We start from the raw sequence: 17,174 nt of genomic DNA on the forward strand, positions 1-17,174 counted from the left end.
GTGTCATCTGAATCTCTGTCCCCATTTAAGCTAAGACTTGTCAATTTATCTGAAATCTCCTCAACTCTTTCCGATAAGTCACCAATTTGTTCTTTCTGTTTATTTACGTCTTCCGTAAGTGTCGCGACTCGCGTTTCGGTATGGTCACATTTGGTAGTTAACTGTTCATATTGTTGTGTTAAGTTATTTAATCTGTCATTTGGTACGGATTCCTCGATTCTCTCAAATATTTCTTTCTTATCGTGTGCACGTTGTAAATTTAACTCTGAAAATTGCTGTACCCTTCACGCGATCTCTTTCCTCCTGTTCTCTATCCTGTTCCCTTTGTCTAATCTCTACTGCAACTAATCTATTATTGTGAGCATTCAAAATCGGTTGTACTTCTTCTCTGATTTCTTTCTTTAATTCATCTTTCATATTTTTGAAACATGTCCCTATTCGTGAATCTATCCGTGTTTCCATTGTTCCCATTTGTGAACCCAGTGAGTCTAACCGTTTTTCCATTGTTCCCCTATCTGTTTTTAATTCAGATCGTAACTGTGATCCCATTGTTCCCATTTCAGTTTTAATTGTTCCTATTTGTGAGTCTAACCGTGTTGCCACTGTTTTTAATTCAGATCCCAAATTTAATATTGCACTCATCAACTGCTCCGTGTTAAGTTGTTCGAAATTCTTTTCGCCCCTAACATTTCCCACAAAACTAACTTCCTTCTGCATAGCCATAAAGCTATCTGTATTCGATACTATTCCAGAATCTTCTGTCGTTAATCTCGGGTTCTGTGAATTTTCTGATTGAGAAAAATTTTGAAATGGTTCCGGACTATTTTCCCGACTTACTACATTGTTTTCCACTTCATTATCCATCATACTGTTTTCCTCTGTTGGCGAGTTCGCCATGTTAACAATTTCGTCATTCTCACTATTCATCATTTTTGCCTTTTTCATCGATCGCGTAATCATTTACAAAACATACAAAACTCGTCACTATATGAAAATTACACACAATGACACTTTATCACCAACAATATCAATCACAAGAAATGCTTCCTTCAAACACGATTAACGAACAATAGAAGAATGACAATTACCAATCTACACATGCAAAATAGACTACAATTACTAAACTACAAATTACTACTACAATACTACTGTCTACTATTTTTACAATCAGAAGATTCCAAGGGACGATCCGAAGCAGCGGTCGCCACGTGCATGGGGGCTTAATTAAAATTAAATATGAATGCAAATATTTTTAGTAGCTGTATGTCCGATTACGCAAGTCTCGTAAACGGCTGGCCCTGACAACTAATTGTTACGCTATCTGACTGCATAGAATGACAACAAAGAATGTAAGAAAATTTCTGCTAACACAATTAACTAATTAAGTCCCCAGCAACTATAAAATCTACGAATCCAACAAAGCACAAGTGTAGCTGTTCTGTATGTGGTAGTATGACTCAACGCACATCTGGCACGGTTCTTCTTCAACAAGACAAGAATTTTTAAATATCATTTATACTGACGTGATAAAAGAAAATTAGAAATACTATAATTGTGCAAGAAACCCAGAATTACACTCTAATACAAGAACACAAGCCAGATGCTTTGTTGACTGAACCTGTAATGACACATTATTCAGGACACACAGATAAATAGACAACATAATATTTATTACCTTCATATATATTGACGAAAAGCACTCTGACCATTACAATATCTCCATTGGAACAACATCTGCTATCTCTCCCATCAAATAACTGCATAAACATGGAACAACACACTCCACTACCGCATCTCACTCTGACTTCACGACCAGCAGTCTCCACCACAACTTCTCGGTAAGAACTGCTTGCCGCTACGTCTCAATAATCACTGCCAGTGGAGGCGGCGGAACAATACTCTCTCTGGCGCGATTTTTGGCGCTGTGGCTCAGTGTAGCCACCTTTCACTGGTTACTGAAGGAAAGGAAGACTTCAGTAAGTCCGAGCATGGAAGTACAGCCTTGAACACCGCTCTCTTCCTCTTTTTCTTGTGCCCTTGTCCCGTTTCTGAAAGGATCGCTATGACTGCTATTGATTTAGCATGGTTATTTTTCGGTCTCTAACCAGTTATCCCCCAGGATGAACTATGCGTACCCAAGTGTCATCCACGTGAAAGAGTGTGACCTGTTTCTAAATGTTTGAGATCGCGTACCTGAGGCAACATTTGAGTATTCGACTGTGGGAAACCGCAACCAGGTTGGCCGGCACACCGACCTTCGGCGTTATTCCGCTGGGCTGATTCGATACGTGGCTGGGGTACCTCCCATTTACGGAAGCGGCACTTTAACATGCATGGCTATCCGTGTGGGTCTTGAACACCCCGCTCTATGACTCCATATAAAGAAAATTAAATATCTGTCAACAGATCCAAATAATTTGGACACACATAAAACCGGCATTATAGACGAACCAAGGACAAATACATTCAAACTTATCTTGATTCAAAAATCGCTGTCGACGGTTTACTCGTTCCTGAAATCACAAATGCTTAGTTTAAATTGCGGACCGTGACTGATGTGCTATTTCATAAGATCCCGAACAGACTGAAGTCGAAAATACACACTAAGAAGAAAGAACGAAAGCCGAAGCACCACGAAGGAATTATCCGTATGAGCTAGAACTTAGTAGATGTGATGTGCATGTAGAGACAAATAAATGATTACAATTTGAAGAAAAAAGTGGATGATTTATTCAAAAGAATGGCAACTGCCTTGCCGCAGTGGATACACCGGTTCCCGTGAGATCACCGAAGTTAAGCGCTGTCAGGCGTGGCCGGAACTTGGATGGGTGACCATCCAGGTCGCCAAGCGCTGTTGCCATTTTTCGGGGTGCACTCAGCCTCGTGATGCCTGTTGAGGAGCTACTCGACCGAATAGTAGCTGCTCCGGTCACAAAAAACCATCAAAACGACCGGGACAGTGGTGTGCTGACCACACGCCCCTCCTATCCGCATCGTCAACTGAGGATGACCCGGCGGTCGGATGGTCACGATGGGCCACTTGTGGCCTGAAGACGGTGTGCTATTCAACAGAAAAGCTTCAGAACTTGAGGAAGTCATTATAGTGTTGGTGTGGCTCTGGACCTCGTGCACACAATAATTCGTCTTGTCATTCATTGATAGAATTGTCGGTTGTCCTCTTGAGACATATCGTGGCAATTTGTGCCCTATTGGTGCGTTAGATCGTCAAAATCCTGAGCTGGTTGGAGGACGCTGTCCATAATACTCCAAATGTTCTCAACGGAGGAGGGATCCGATGACCTTGCTGGACAATCTATCTTTCGGCAAGCACGAAGACGAGCATAGAAACTCCCACCTTTTCGATCGGGCATTATCTTGCTGAAATGTAAGCCCAGAATGACTTGCCATGAATGCTAACAAAACTGGACGTATAATATTTTCAGGTTTCCGCTGCGCTGTACTGGCGCCGCGGATCACAACCAAAGGGGGCCTACTATGAAATGAAAGGGCATCCCAGACCATCACTTCTGGTTGTCGGACCACATGGCGGCGACAAATGGTTCACATGGCTTTAAGTACTATGGGTCTTAACATCTGAGGTCATCAGTCTCCTAGACTCAGATCTACTAAAACCAAACTAACCTAAGGACATCGCCCACATCCATGCCCGAGGCAGGATTCGAACCTGCGATCGTAGCAGCAGCGCGGTTCCGGACTGAAGCGCCTAGAACCGCAGGCCCACAACGGTCGGCGGCGGGCGACAGACAGGTTGGTATACCATCTCTGTTTGTTGCGTCTTCAGACACGCCTCTGGGCTGGAATCTCATTGATTTGAGTAGAATCGTCTTCAGTTATGGACCCTACTTTGAAATGAGCCGCAATGGCCGTCAAAGAAGTGTCCCGGACAGTGATGGAACACCAGCCTGACTATCGCCCGACATTCGGCTCGACAACCCTACTGATGGCCTGACGTGCCTTTTTTTCACAGCACGACCCTTTTGGTTGTTATCCGCGGCGCCTTTGTTCATATACATCACATCTACCGATTTCGGTCCAATTGAGATAATTCTTTCGTGATCCGTATGCTATTTTTTTTTTGGTCTTAGAGTGTATACCGATTTGCTATAAGCCCAGCAGCCTTGTTCAGTGAAGAACGTTGGCCCGCAACAAAATAAGCTGAACAACTATTTGGTGTAACGGAGAAAAAAGTGCTTATTCAGATATCTGGCCTGTAACTTCACCATCGTGTGACATATGAGGAATGGCATCTGTCGTTCAGAAGATGAGGGAAAGCTGTCTACAGTAGTGTGGATACATACATCAAACAGAACAAGATACAGTGTCAAAACGTGAGTTTACCTTTAAAGTCGAGGGTACACAACGTATTGGGAGACTGGAGCAACTTTGGTTTGATACTTTCCACGTAGACCTAGAGATAGCGGGCCATAAACCCTGAACAAACACAGATCGTGCCAAGTGCAAAGAGAGAGCCTTCGGAGCGGTCGCCTCTATGTCGCAGGACGAATGCCGAGGAAGAAGACGACGATTATTTGGAAGCTCTCTTCCGTTAGTATCAACAGAGAGCTTCCTTGCCGCCGTTACGACTATTAGAAACTGTTGTGTATACCGAAGGCACTAAAGCAAACGACGTGCATGTACTCTGGATCAGTAGTAGAGGTACCCCTAAACTCTCATCTTGGCTTCATCTGAGTAATTCGCAGTCCTTAGAGCCCGCGCGCATAATGGAGGTGGGGTATTTGCGCAGTGAAGCGATGCAGTTTTCTGTTGTGGAGCCGCAAGTACAGCGCGTAGTCACATTAGCGGATTTTCACATTCCGAAACAGAACCACACGCCGCAGCAAGACCGAGCGAAAGCACCACAGCATCGCATCGGCAGCTTACGGCCGCATCAGCCACGTACCTCCTGGGCTGGCGGGAAAGCCTTTCAGCGCCGCCCAGCGATCGCAACGCCCACAATTGAGGTGCGGACCGCTGATCGCCCGAGACGTGCCCAATAAAATTTAACGCGCTCCGATCACGGGGCCATTCTCTCGCCACGGCACGGAGCTGGAATACCACCTCCCCGGCAGCCACGGCCTCCGTACTGCAGTACCGGTTTAGTGCCAGGTGCTGTACAGCCGCGGGGGCGACAGTGACCCTACATTTTATTCCTTAGCAGAAATACAGAGTCCTAATAGTTTCAGATTCATTCTTTACAATGTTCTAGACACCACGACAGAAAGGACACCATCCACCTACCACACTCGTCAAAAAAATGGTTCAAATGGCTCTGAGCACTATGGGACTGAACATCTGAGGTCATCAGTCCCCTAGAACTTAGAACCACTTAAACCTAACTAACCTAAGGACATCACACACATCCATGCCCGAGGCAGGATTCGAACCTCCGAACGTAGCGGTCGCGCGGTTCCAGACTGAAGCGTCCAGAACCGCTCGACCACCAGCGGCCGGCACACACTCGTCACTTCACAGTCTATATTTAACATGGGACTTCATTGAAGGACGGACTGGACTAATTACGTTCACCATACTGCTTCCTTTTTTGACACGCTTCCCCTGTTTTGTCGCCATCTGTCATAAGCAATCGCGTATCCTCTATTCGTCCACAGTAGTGCCCCTAGGATCAGTTCTATCTCCCCTCATCTTCGCAGCTGTTATTTTGTAGCTACTTTCCCAGCACCATCTAGTGCGGTACATGGTGGCACTGACTTCCTTGAACTCCACTCAATCCTCCAAGTTCCGGGAGGGTGTGTCCCCATCCCTGGGCCGTCCGCTGTGGCCGAGTGGTTCTAGGCGCTTCAGTCTGGAACCGCGCGACCGCTACGGTCGCAGGTTCGAATCCTGCCTCGGGCATGGATGTGTGTCATGTCCTTAGGTTAGATAGGTTTAAGTAGTTCTAAGTTCTAGAGGACTGATGACCTCAGATGTTAAGTCCCATAGTCTTCAGAGCCATTTGAACCCATCCCTGGTTTCATTTCCTGGGGTAATCTCTGGTATTCCAAGATCAGTACTGCCAAGAGGGTGGCAAAGGCTATAGGCTCTAGGAGAAAGTTGCGTTCATTGTACCAGCTCCTAATACGAATCACGACTACAAAATTCGTACTTTTGTGCTAACCGACATTTAGTGCAAGCGAGAATTAGGTGCTTCTTGGAGTTATACTGTCAACTATGGACTCTCTGTGTTGAGAAACAGATAGTTGTTTTGCCGTAGTTTTCATCTGTTTTTCTGAGCACTAGGAAAAGAAAACTACTGATATTAAGAAAGTAACAACATTCTGTTTTACTTGTTGGTGAATGTATATGAAATAATTTTTCTCAAACTAGGTTGTTTAGAGGCATCTAAAAATGCGTTTAACATTATTAGCGCATAATATTGGTTATGAACGATGTGAATTTTCTTATCCTAAATTGTTTATCCTAAATTAATAATTAGATATTTATTTTACATTACAGTATGGCAACAGAAACGTGTTAAGTAAAATGGAGCAGAGAGAATAGCATTTGTCTCTGGCAGTAAAGCTAAATGGGAATCATAATGTGGATGACTGTGCCTAAGCCAGCAATTAAGAGGCACGCTAAAAATGAAAACAAAATCCCAAACTGGGATATAAAATTATTTGGTCCAATAAGTAAACCCTAAGAAAACTTGCACTAGGGATTGCAGACGAAACGGATTGCCCCATAATGTCATAGAAACTGTAACAAGCGAAAAGTGGACTGAAGATGTCGATTCAAGAAATATTACCGAACCCAAGAGAAATGACGAAAGCTCCAAGTAAAGCTTGAACGACTAACCAAAGAGCCTATGAATTGAAGAGTAGCTCAGGCAAAAATACGGCCAACTGAATTAAAGGAGAGGAAATCCAGAACTACTGCTCCACTTGTGGAAAGGAAGTGGTTCTTGAATTGCTCTCCGCCCCCCCCCCCCTCCAAGCTGTCCCAACGCATGACATGTTGGCACTTACAGCATCGCTGCCAAGCAGTGCGTACAGAGAGGAATGGGTAGGAGTGTGCATCTACGCACTGTGGTATTGAAATAGCATACAATATGTGCATTATTCAACAAGCAGAGTGGATGTGTAGATTAAATACGCTGAATATTACAAAAGCATTGATTCATTAATTTGAATCATATCACGTAGCACAAATCAAACAATAAAAGCATTTTCACAAATATAGTAAAATTCAAAAGTCTAAAAGTAAATATCTTTCTCAAATAGTAAATACGTTTCCCTAATTCGTGTAGAAGTGTTCAAATAAGTAAGTATCTAGTGCTATACACTTTTTTAAGTAGCCTATGTTCTACCTCAGGGCTCAAGCTATCCCCTTACCAAATTTAATTGATATTGGTTCTGCAGGTAAGTAGTAGTAAATTTAAAACTGATGTATGATGCGGCAGTTTCTAGCACATCTCAATGTTTATGACGTCATATATCCTGAACTATGTGTTTTACATTTATGCAATTTTGCAGAGACATTCATTCATATACATGTATACTGACTGCAACATGTGTCATGATTACAGTTAGTGGCAAACAAGTTGTTCTGGCATAAGCTGTCGCCAGCACATCGGTCGGCCAAGATTTAGTGCAAAGATGGTTAGTAGGCACTGTATCAAGTGTGCTTGTTGGAGAGAGACCAAAGACACGCTGATAAGAAACAATCCGCCAACGCTCTCTCGACAACAAGTATTGAGAACTCTGCCACTGACAGGAGAGCCGCACTAGCTCAGTCACTAACTCACACTTCACTTTTTGCAGCTGTCAGTAATAGCGTGTGGCTTCTGTCACTGGATCACTCAGGCTGCGACGGTGCATAACGACCAGATTGAGACTAGCAGCGAGATTTAAGTTGGTAATAGGAAGATTACCAAAACAGTCTGCAATAAGACTATTATCACAGAGCTTGAACCACAACACATGGACTCCATTCAAGGTAAGTAGCTTCCTATTCTTGTAAACAAAGAACTATATTAATGCATATATGCATTTCTGTTGTAGAAAGTGGATACCAGCCACCTTCATCATTATCCTCTCCCTTGCTGATTGACTCTACAGTGGCCACGAGGACACTTCTGTAACGACCGGGATACTACAGAAGTAATAAATTAAATGTCAAGCCTGACAATAGCTTTACTGCATGAACAGCGAAAATGTTGTTGTCTATAAACGTTTTCCCTTTAATTATTTTGGTGGCTGTAAGGGGGAAAATGTTTCTTAGATGTTTGAAATTATGTGTAAAGTTTGTTGCAAGTCACTGAGCGCTCTTTCTCAAATACTGAACCCTTTTTATAGGAAAATCACTGCGATTATTTCCAGATGGTAAGTGATATGTGTACTAAGTTTGGTTGAAATCTATGGAGTGGTTTTGAGGTGATGTGGATGTATGTGCATACAGGGTTTTAGAGATGTAAATGCAGTTAGTGAGATAATTTGAACCTAATGTGTACACAAATTAGTGTGTTGGTTGTTTTTCCCTGCATATAACTGTCTTCCCACAAACACATCACATATCCCACTACCTGATGTTTCTGCACAGTCGTTACTGCATCAATATATGGACTATGTCAGTCGGTATGGTTCCATCCACGCACTGACAATTCAACACATGATCTGCTTGCTGCCCAGGGAAAAATAAGCTTTTATTGGCGTGTTCCTGCCACATGTGCTTGTAAGTACTAACCAACCTAAAAACATGTTACTCCTAATAGTTATAATTTTTGGTCTACAGTTGAGGTAAATACTGATGCAGTGTCATTCAGCACACTCTCCTCAGTCAGCAATAAAAATATCTGCGATTATACCCCTAACTCTCTGTATATACATACACATATTTTTTATAATTTGCATGGGTATCTTTTTGTCAGTATTCCGATTTTGATGAAAGCTGTGCTCAGGTTACCTGTGAAACCCGGTAAAAATTCATCTAGTAGTTTGGAGAAGGATATTCAAACAAGCAAACAGACAGATGCGATAGTTTTCCAGTGTCACTATTAGTAAAGATAGGCTGCTGATATCTATCTACATCTACATCTACATCCATACTCCGCAAGCCACCTGACGGTGTGTGGCGGAGGGTACCTTCAGTACCTCTTTAGGTTCTCCCTTCTATTCCAGTCTCGTATTGTTCGTGGAAAGAAGGATTGTCGGTATGCCTCTGTGTGGGCTCTAATCTCTCTGATTTTATCCACATGGTCTCTTCGCGAGATATACGTAGGAGGGAGCAATATACTGCTTGACTCTTCGGTGAAGGTATGTTCTCGAAACTTTGACAAAAGCCCGTACCGAGCTACTGAGCGTCTCTCCTGCAGAGTCTTCCACTGGAGTTTTTCTATCATCTCCGTAACGCTTTCGCGATTACTAAATGATCCTGTAACGAAGCGCGCTGCTCTCCGTTGGATCTTCTCTATGTCTTCTATCAACCCTATCTGGTACGGATCCCACACTGCTGAGCAGTATTCAAGCAGTGGGCGAACAAGCGTACTGTAACCTACTTCCTTTGTTTTCGGATTGCATTTCCTTAGGATTCTTCCAATGAATCTCAGTCTGGCATCTGCTTTACCGACAATCAACATTATATGATCATTCCATTTTAAATAAATGTGGGTTTAGATTGGAGCGAGAAGAGAAATGAAGGAGCCATATGAAACTAAAAATACAACTTGAGTTTCAAATAAAATTGTTTGTCGAAAGTAAACATGTCTGGATCTCCGTTATCAATTTCTCCACCTGGCTACCATTCAAAGCTGTATTGGCCCACGTTGTGCATTGGTACAAGTCAGGTTCCTCTTTGCTGTGCTGTCGCCACGATGATTGACACGTTGCCATTGAAGCGTACCTCATTCTTCGACGACGTCCCTCCTCAAATCATCCACTATGTAAGGGGGGTACCAACGATGACGTACTGTTGGTTTCAACTGTACCAGGAATATTCAGTCGGCTCCTTGGCCATTCCATTCGGTTGATTCCCTGTCTCCTATAGGAAAGTGTTCGCGAGATGGATGGTATGTGATCGTGCGCTATATTTTTAATAAATAAACCAATCGCCGATATATTGATTAAAGTCCTGGGCAGTAGGTAGGTGGATTCCCTCCCGACTCTGCAAAACCCTCCAGTTACTCTCGACAGCCATGAAAAATTTGAAATTATGAGGAAAGTAAATGTCAATTGCGGGAAGACGGGTGGTATACAATATGTACAAGAACGAACAGGGAACAATAAGACTGGTAGACCTACAACGAACTGCTCGGATTAAAAATGTCGGCGAGATATGCAGTCCTTCTACCTAACTGTTGGATCTATACACCAGAGAAGCTGCAATGAAAATAAAAGAGAAGTTCAAGAGAGGGATGAAAACTCAACGTGAAAGAATACCAATGAAAAAAATCGCTGATAACATTGCTATCCTCAGTCAGAGTGAAGAAGAATTACAGGATCTATTCAATATAGTGAACAGTACAGGTACATATTATAGACTGAGAATAGACTACATAAATACAAAAGTAATGAGAAGTAGGAGGAATGGTATTAGCAATAAGTTTAACATCAACATTAATGGTCACGAAGTAGACGAAGTTAAGGAAAGTTGCTGCCTTCGAAACAAAATAACCCTTGACGGACGAAGCATGGAAGGAACATAAAGAGCAGAGTAGCTCAGACAACGAGAACGTTAATGGCCAAGAGAAGTATACTGGTATCAAACATAGGTTGTAATTAGAGGAAGTAGCTTACAGAATGTACGTTTGGAGCATGGCATTGTAGTGAATCACGAGCAGTGGGAAAACCAGAACAGTAGAAAAGCAACTGGAATCACTCAACAGAGGAAAGTCCACTGGACCTGACGGGATACCAATTCGATTCTACACCGAGTACGCGAAAGAACTTGCCCCCCTTCTAACAGCCGTGTACCGCAAGTCTCTAGAGGAACGGAAGGTTCCAAATGATTGGAAAAGAGCACAGGTAGTCCCAGTCTTCAAGAAGGGTCGTCGAGCAGATGCGCAAAACTATAGACCTATATCTCTGACGTCGATCTGTTGTAGAATTTTAGAACATGTTTTTTGCTCGAATATCATGTCGTTTTTGGAAACTCGGAATCTACTATGTAGGAATCAACATGGATTCCGGAAACAGCGATCGTGTGAGACCCAACTCGCTTTATTTGTTCATGAGACCCAGAAAATATTAGATGCAGGCTCCCAGGTAGATGCTATTTTTCTTGACTTCCGGAAGGCGTTCGATACAGTTCCGCACTGTCGCCTGATAAACAAAGTAAGAGCCTACGGAATATCAGACCAGCTGTGTGGCTGGATTGAAGAGTTTTTAGCAAACAGAACGCAGCATGTTGTTATCAACGGAGAGACGTCTACAGACGTTAAAGTAACCTCTGGTGTGCCACAGGGGAGTGTTATGGGACCATTGCTTTTCACAATATATATAAATGACCTAGTAGATAGTGTCGGAAGTTCCATGCGGCTTTTCGCGGATGATGCTGTAGTATACAGAGAAGTTGCAGCATTAGAAAATTGTAGCGAAATGCAGGAAGATCTGCAGCGGATAGGCACTTGGTGCAGGGAGTGGCAACTGACCCTTAACATAGACAAATGTAATGTATTGCGAATACATAGAAAAAAGGATCCTTTATTGTATGATTATATGATAGCGGAACAAACACTGGTAGCAGTTACTTCTGTAAAATATCTGGGAGTATGCGTGCGGAACGATTTGAAGTGGAATGATCATATAAAATTAATTGTTGGTAAGGCGGGTACCAGGTTGAGATTCATTGGGAGAGTCCTTAGAAAATGTAGTCCATCAACAAAGGAGGTGGCTTACAAAACACTCGTTCGACCTATACTTGAGTATTGCTCATCAGTGTGGGATCCGTACCAGATCGGGTTGACGGAGGAGATAGAGAAGATTCAAAGAAGAGCGGCGCGTTTCGTCACAGGGTTATTTGGTAACCGTGATAGCGTTACGGAGATGTTTAACAAACTCAAGTGGCGGACTCTGCAAGAGAGGCGCTCTGCTTCGCGGTGTAGCTTGCTCGCCAGGGTTCGAGAGGGTGCGTTTCTGGATGAGGTATCGAATATATTGCTTCCCCCTACTTATACCTCCCGAGGAGATCACGAATGTAAAATTAGAGAGATTAGAGCGCGCACAGAGGCTTTCAGACAGTCGTTCTTCCCGCGAACCATACGCGACTGGAACAGGAAAGGGAGGTAATGACAGTGGCATGTAAAGTGCCCTCCGCCACACACCGTTGGGTGGCTTGCGGAGTATAAATGTAGACGTAGATGTAGAGGAGAATCGAGACGTCTGAGTTGTGGTACAACAGGAGTATGTGGAAAATTATGTGGACTGAGAATATAAGGAACGAGGAGATTCTCCGAAGAATCGTTGAGGAAAGGAACATACGAAAAACACTGAGAAGAAGAAGGTACAGCATGATGCGACATGTTTTAAGACGTCAGGGAATAGGTTCCATTGCTATAGACGGAGATGCAGAGGGGCCAAAAATGTAGGGGAAGACAGAAACTGGAATACATGCAACAAATACGAGAGCGATCTGAAAAGCAATGCCTCTGAAATTTTTATGTAAAAATTCTTAAAGCTTTTTAAATAAACATACATAATTAACATTTTACATCTCTATTCTTCACGTCTACATATTTATTTCTCAACACAGTCACCCTGGCAATGAGCATACTTTTCCCAACGAAAGACCAGTCTTGATGCCGTCACAACCTCACCTCAGCTTGCCGCACTTCATCAGTGTCGAAGTGAAGTCCTCGAAGAAGGTGTTCTTTAAGTTTTGCAAACAGAAAAATCAGGAGGAGCAAAGAAGGGAGTGTATGGAGGATAATCGATGACCGTGAACCCATGGCGATTATTGCAGATGTCACAACCATATTACCCGGTTCAATTCCAGTCCTCTAGCGGCAGAAGTCTGCACGTAAGTAGACACTGAGAATGAAGATGTAGAAAGTTGATAACGTTAGTCTTATTTAAAAAGCTGTAAGAGATTTCATAGAAAAAATTCGGACGCATTACTTTTCCAGCACACCCTCATAATTGAGGACACAGGGTGCAAGTGTTACTCTGAGTTCAAGAGGTCGGCAGTCAGAAGATTCTGATTTTATCCCTTATAAATTGATTTGTGGATGCCTGTGTCTGTGAAAACAACGTTTTTTTTTATAAATAACTTTTCTGCTACCAGTCACGATTTTCTTTTATTCATATATTATGTGACGCGTTTCGGGAAATAATTCCCATTTTCAAGTGTTTCCTGTTTGTACTATACCATTTTTGCAGAATCCAGAAGACTGCTGCCTGCTGATAATGTGTTGCAGACAAAATGTGAATATTTTATATATATATTGCACTTTCAAAATTATCAAAAAGAGTGATGCGAATTGAAAAAAAAAAGGTTTTCGCAGCAGGGAAATATTTTTTGTATGAATGTTCTGTCACTGTCTATTTTCTCTTAATTTTTCTCAAAGATTTGTCTAATTTTTATTGAAACGGAATATTTTCATTGTTTTTAAATTAAACATTATTTTGTGCTGGTCAGTTAAAAAAAGGTCACATTAATGCTATTGTCCTTCAAGTGGAAATAAAACTGGAAATAGTATCTGCAAGATATAAACTTTATTTTTTTCTTTAACTTCTACTTAGTACCTTGGCTCTGTTTTGACTCAAAGGAATGTCATTAAACCGAGGTTTCAGTTACATTTACAGCAATATTTTATTACGTATGTATGAAGGCTGAAGCGATGAATGAAAATTTGTGTCAATGCCGGGATTCGAACCTGGGTCTCCTGTTCACTAGGCACATCCACTGTGCCATCCTCACCAATCGCAGATGTTTGAGACATGGAAATACCCTGGAATCATACAGCTTCATTTGAATTAACATTCTAGTAATCCACAAATGTGCTCGCTCTTAAAGAAAACTGATGCAGTACTAACATCGTGAAAGTTGCACATTGAAAAATCTCTTAATTTCCACGAAAAGTCCAATTTTCAGTTTCATAAGCACGAGTGTAGGAGAGTCCTTGTTACTTTACTGTAATTGTTACGAAGCAGTAAAGTGTGTTTACTTCCCGCCATTTCATTGAAAGACAATAGGTCTGGTAATCACTTATCACGAAGTGTGTTTATTATTTCACTGAAAATCTCAACAGGCTTTAGAAGTAGCCGATGCCCCCCCCCTTCCCCCCTTCAGCTGAGAAAGGTGCAACAACAGTTAAGTACTGACTTGTTAAAGCATAGATTGTCAGACACACACGAACGAGATTTTTCCATATCTATAAACGATTCGCTATATGACTGATAGCCACGAATGTGCTGACAGCTGTCCAAGTAGCACGCATGCCCGTAATAATCGTTACGAGACCAGTTAAAAGTGCTGCTGTAGTTTGTAACACGAAGGTTACTCGATTGAAGCAGGCCCAAAGATCGTCGAAACTGGTTGGCTAAAAATAAAACATAAATAACAGCGATTGGTATAGTTTTATTGGCTACTGACCAGCCGTAGTTCCGTACTCGAGACAGAAGATGGAGTAACATTCACTGCTCTAGGTGGTACCTTGTAACATTCATCCTTCCTATTCGTAATCGGCTGTCTCTGACTCCCTACCTCCCTCCCTCTCTCTCTCTATCTATCTTTCCTTATTGTTCAGCAGCCTTCTGACTGGTTCTATTGAGCCCTGCAGGAAAACCTCTCTTGTGTCAACCTTCTTCATCTCATAATAGCATCTGCACCCTACGACTACAGTTATTCGTTGAGTGTATTTCAATCTCTGTAATCCCCTACAATTTTTACATTCTCAATCTACTTCTATTACCATGTAAACTATTAACTAACGTGAATTTTAAAATTTTCCAGTGAATTGACTGTTCAAACAAATTTCTTTTCATATCGTCCTTTGTTCGCCGATTTTGCGGAGAACTTCCTCATACCTTATCTTATTAGTCCACCTAATTATCAACGTCCTTCTACAGGACAACATCTCAAACGCATCGATTCACTTTCTTTCCGGTTAGCCCGCAGACCATGATTCACTGCCATACAATGCTGTGCTCCAAACGCCGATTTTCAGAAATTTAATACTAGCAGACTTCTCTTGGCCAGGAATGGCCCTCTTTGCCTAGGCTGATTTGCTTTTTATGTCCTTGTTACTCTGTCTGTCATTTGTTATTTTGCTTTCAAGGGAGTAGAAGTCCTTAACTTCTTGTTGTGCACAAGTTTAATGTTAAGCTTATCAACAGTCTCACTTTTTCTGCTGCTCATTTACTTTCGTATGTTTATTTTGTTCTGTAAGATGGCAAGAACTACGTCCCTTACAAGAAGTCATTAAAGATCACCTAACTCACCTTGAGCGAACAGTAGGGCTCAACAAAAATGACTGACAAGGCACAACGCATCTTGTAGAGGGTATAGTGTGGACGTATTGGAATAATTTATGTTGGGTGATGGTTTTAAAGTAATTCACACGACATGAAAACTATGTGGAAACGCGTCGATTTACTAGAGGCTATTCAGAGTTGACTACGGCGAGCGACTGGGGAGTGACGAAGGGAAGCGACAGCAGGCAGCTTAGGGCGGCTCAAACTCTTGAGAAAGTGGTAAGGGGGTGCGGCTTCCAGCTGCCTTAAGATGAATGACAGTGAGGGGGGGTGGTTGACCCCATGCTGGTGTACCAGGAAGCTGATGGAGAACTTGTACGCCTGTTGATAAATGTCTGTGATCCTGTTTTCAGTGAAACATGCGAGTAATCCAATCAAAGCTACAGTGGAGCGGTTAACAGAGGCCAAAATATGCGTGTTCATGACTAAGCAACTTCACACTGAATTCCCGGTCCGCAGAGTCTGAAGTAAATCAGGTGAAGAGTGACAGAATGAAATACGCCGGCCTCCGATGGGAACGTAGGACCAAGGAATTTGAAGTACTCTCCTGGGAGTCAGAATTCGGGAAAGCTTGGTGTTGGTGCAGATGCTAACCTTGATGGGTGGCCTGGGAGCAGCTAAATAGCAGAAGTTGAGAGGGAGGGAGATTTTGTGGGAATTTCTTCACTTCCCAGAGCAGGGATTGGTCGGTTCTGGGATGTGATGCATAATTAGCGCGACTTGCGCTGCAATTGGCGTAAGCGATTTTGCTGGAGGGGAAACCGAGGCGAAGAGCGGATTGAGAGAAGTCCCCGTAGAGGTCTTCTGTTCCCAGCTTGCCTTGAGTGCCGACGTGGCGTTCTTTACTCAGCTTGCCTGAGAAACAGTGAGCATCTCTGCAGTTTAGGACTTAGCAAATGGAACGATTGAGCTTGGACGTAGGAAGTTTTGGTTCAGCAATGTACTGAGCAAGATAGCTAGGAGTGAATAGACGAGCGCAGCCTTGCAGCACCCTGAGGTCTGCCGACGTCCACACAACGACGCCGCTCCGCCACACTGTATTCGGTGATATTGCGCCCGTTCCGGCCATTGATTAATTTGTTGGATCACGTCGGCAAAGTTTCCATGAGGGTTTCATGGACCGTGTATTGTAGAATTCTTCTTGCACTTCGCATTATGCCTGGGTCAGTCGATAGGAATTACTTTTGAGTTATCGCGCTTTACCCCAAGAAAACGCAATTTATTACCACTGCCTGTTAGGAGAGTCATGTAATGTGATGATTGAAGGTCGTGAGTTAAAATAAATTTGTGCTAATCGACTGCATCTGTTTTCAATCAAGTAGTTGAAATCCCAAGTCACATTCTTAATTAATTTTATGTTCAACATTTGCATCTGGTGTTCAATAGCTGAATATAACATCAATATTCGCCCCTTTTAATTAAAAGTGATCAATTATGAATCAATTAATGTCAACACTGCCACCGCAGTTCAATCAGAAGTCATAGGGCCTTAATACTTTCCTTGCATTATCCGATACTTCAGCAGTTTTGCACTCTCTGTTGATCTGTTCGTCAATTAGCTGGGGTGAACGCACGCCAAAACCAGGTAAGTGACGGGTGGGGTGTTACAGTTCTTTTTCAGGAATTAATTTTGATGCATGTCACTCATAGGGTAATGTTGTCTGAAAAATCGGTGCTGAAAGTTAATAGTGAATTATGCTGTGAATCGCAATTGCGTCCGCTTAGTTGTGCAATTCCTGCTATTTT

The sequence above is a fragment of the Schistocerca cancellata genome, chromosome 5 (genome assembly GCF_023864275.1).
Source record: "Schistocerca cancellata isolate TAMUIC-IGC-003103 chromosome 5, iqSchCanc2.1, whole genome shotgun sequence".
Classification (NCBI taxonomy): Eukaryota; Metazoa; Arthropoda; class Insecta; order Orthoptera; family Acrididae; genus Schistocerca; species Schistocerca cancellata.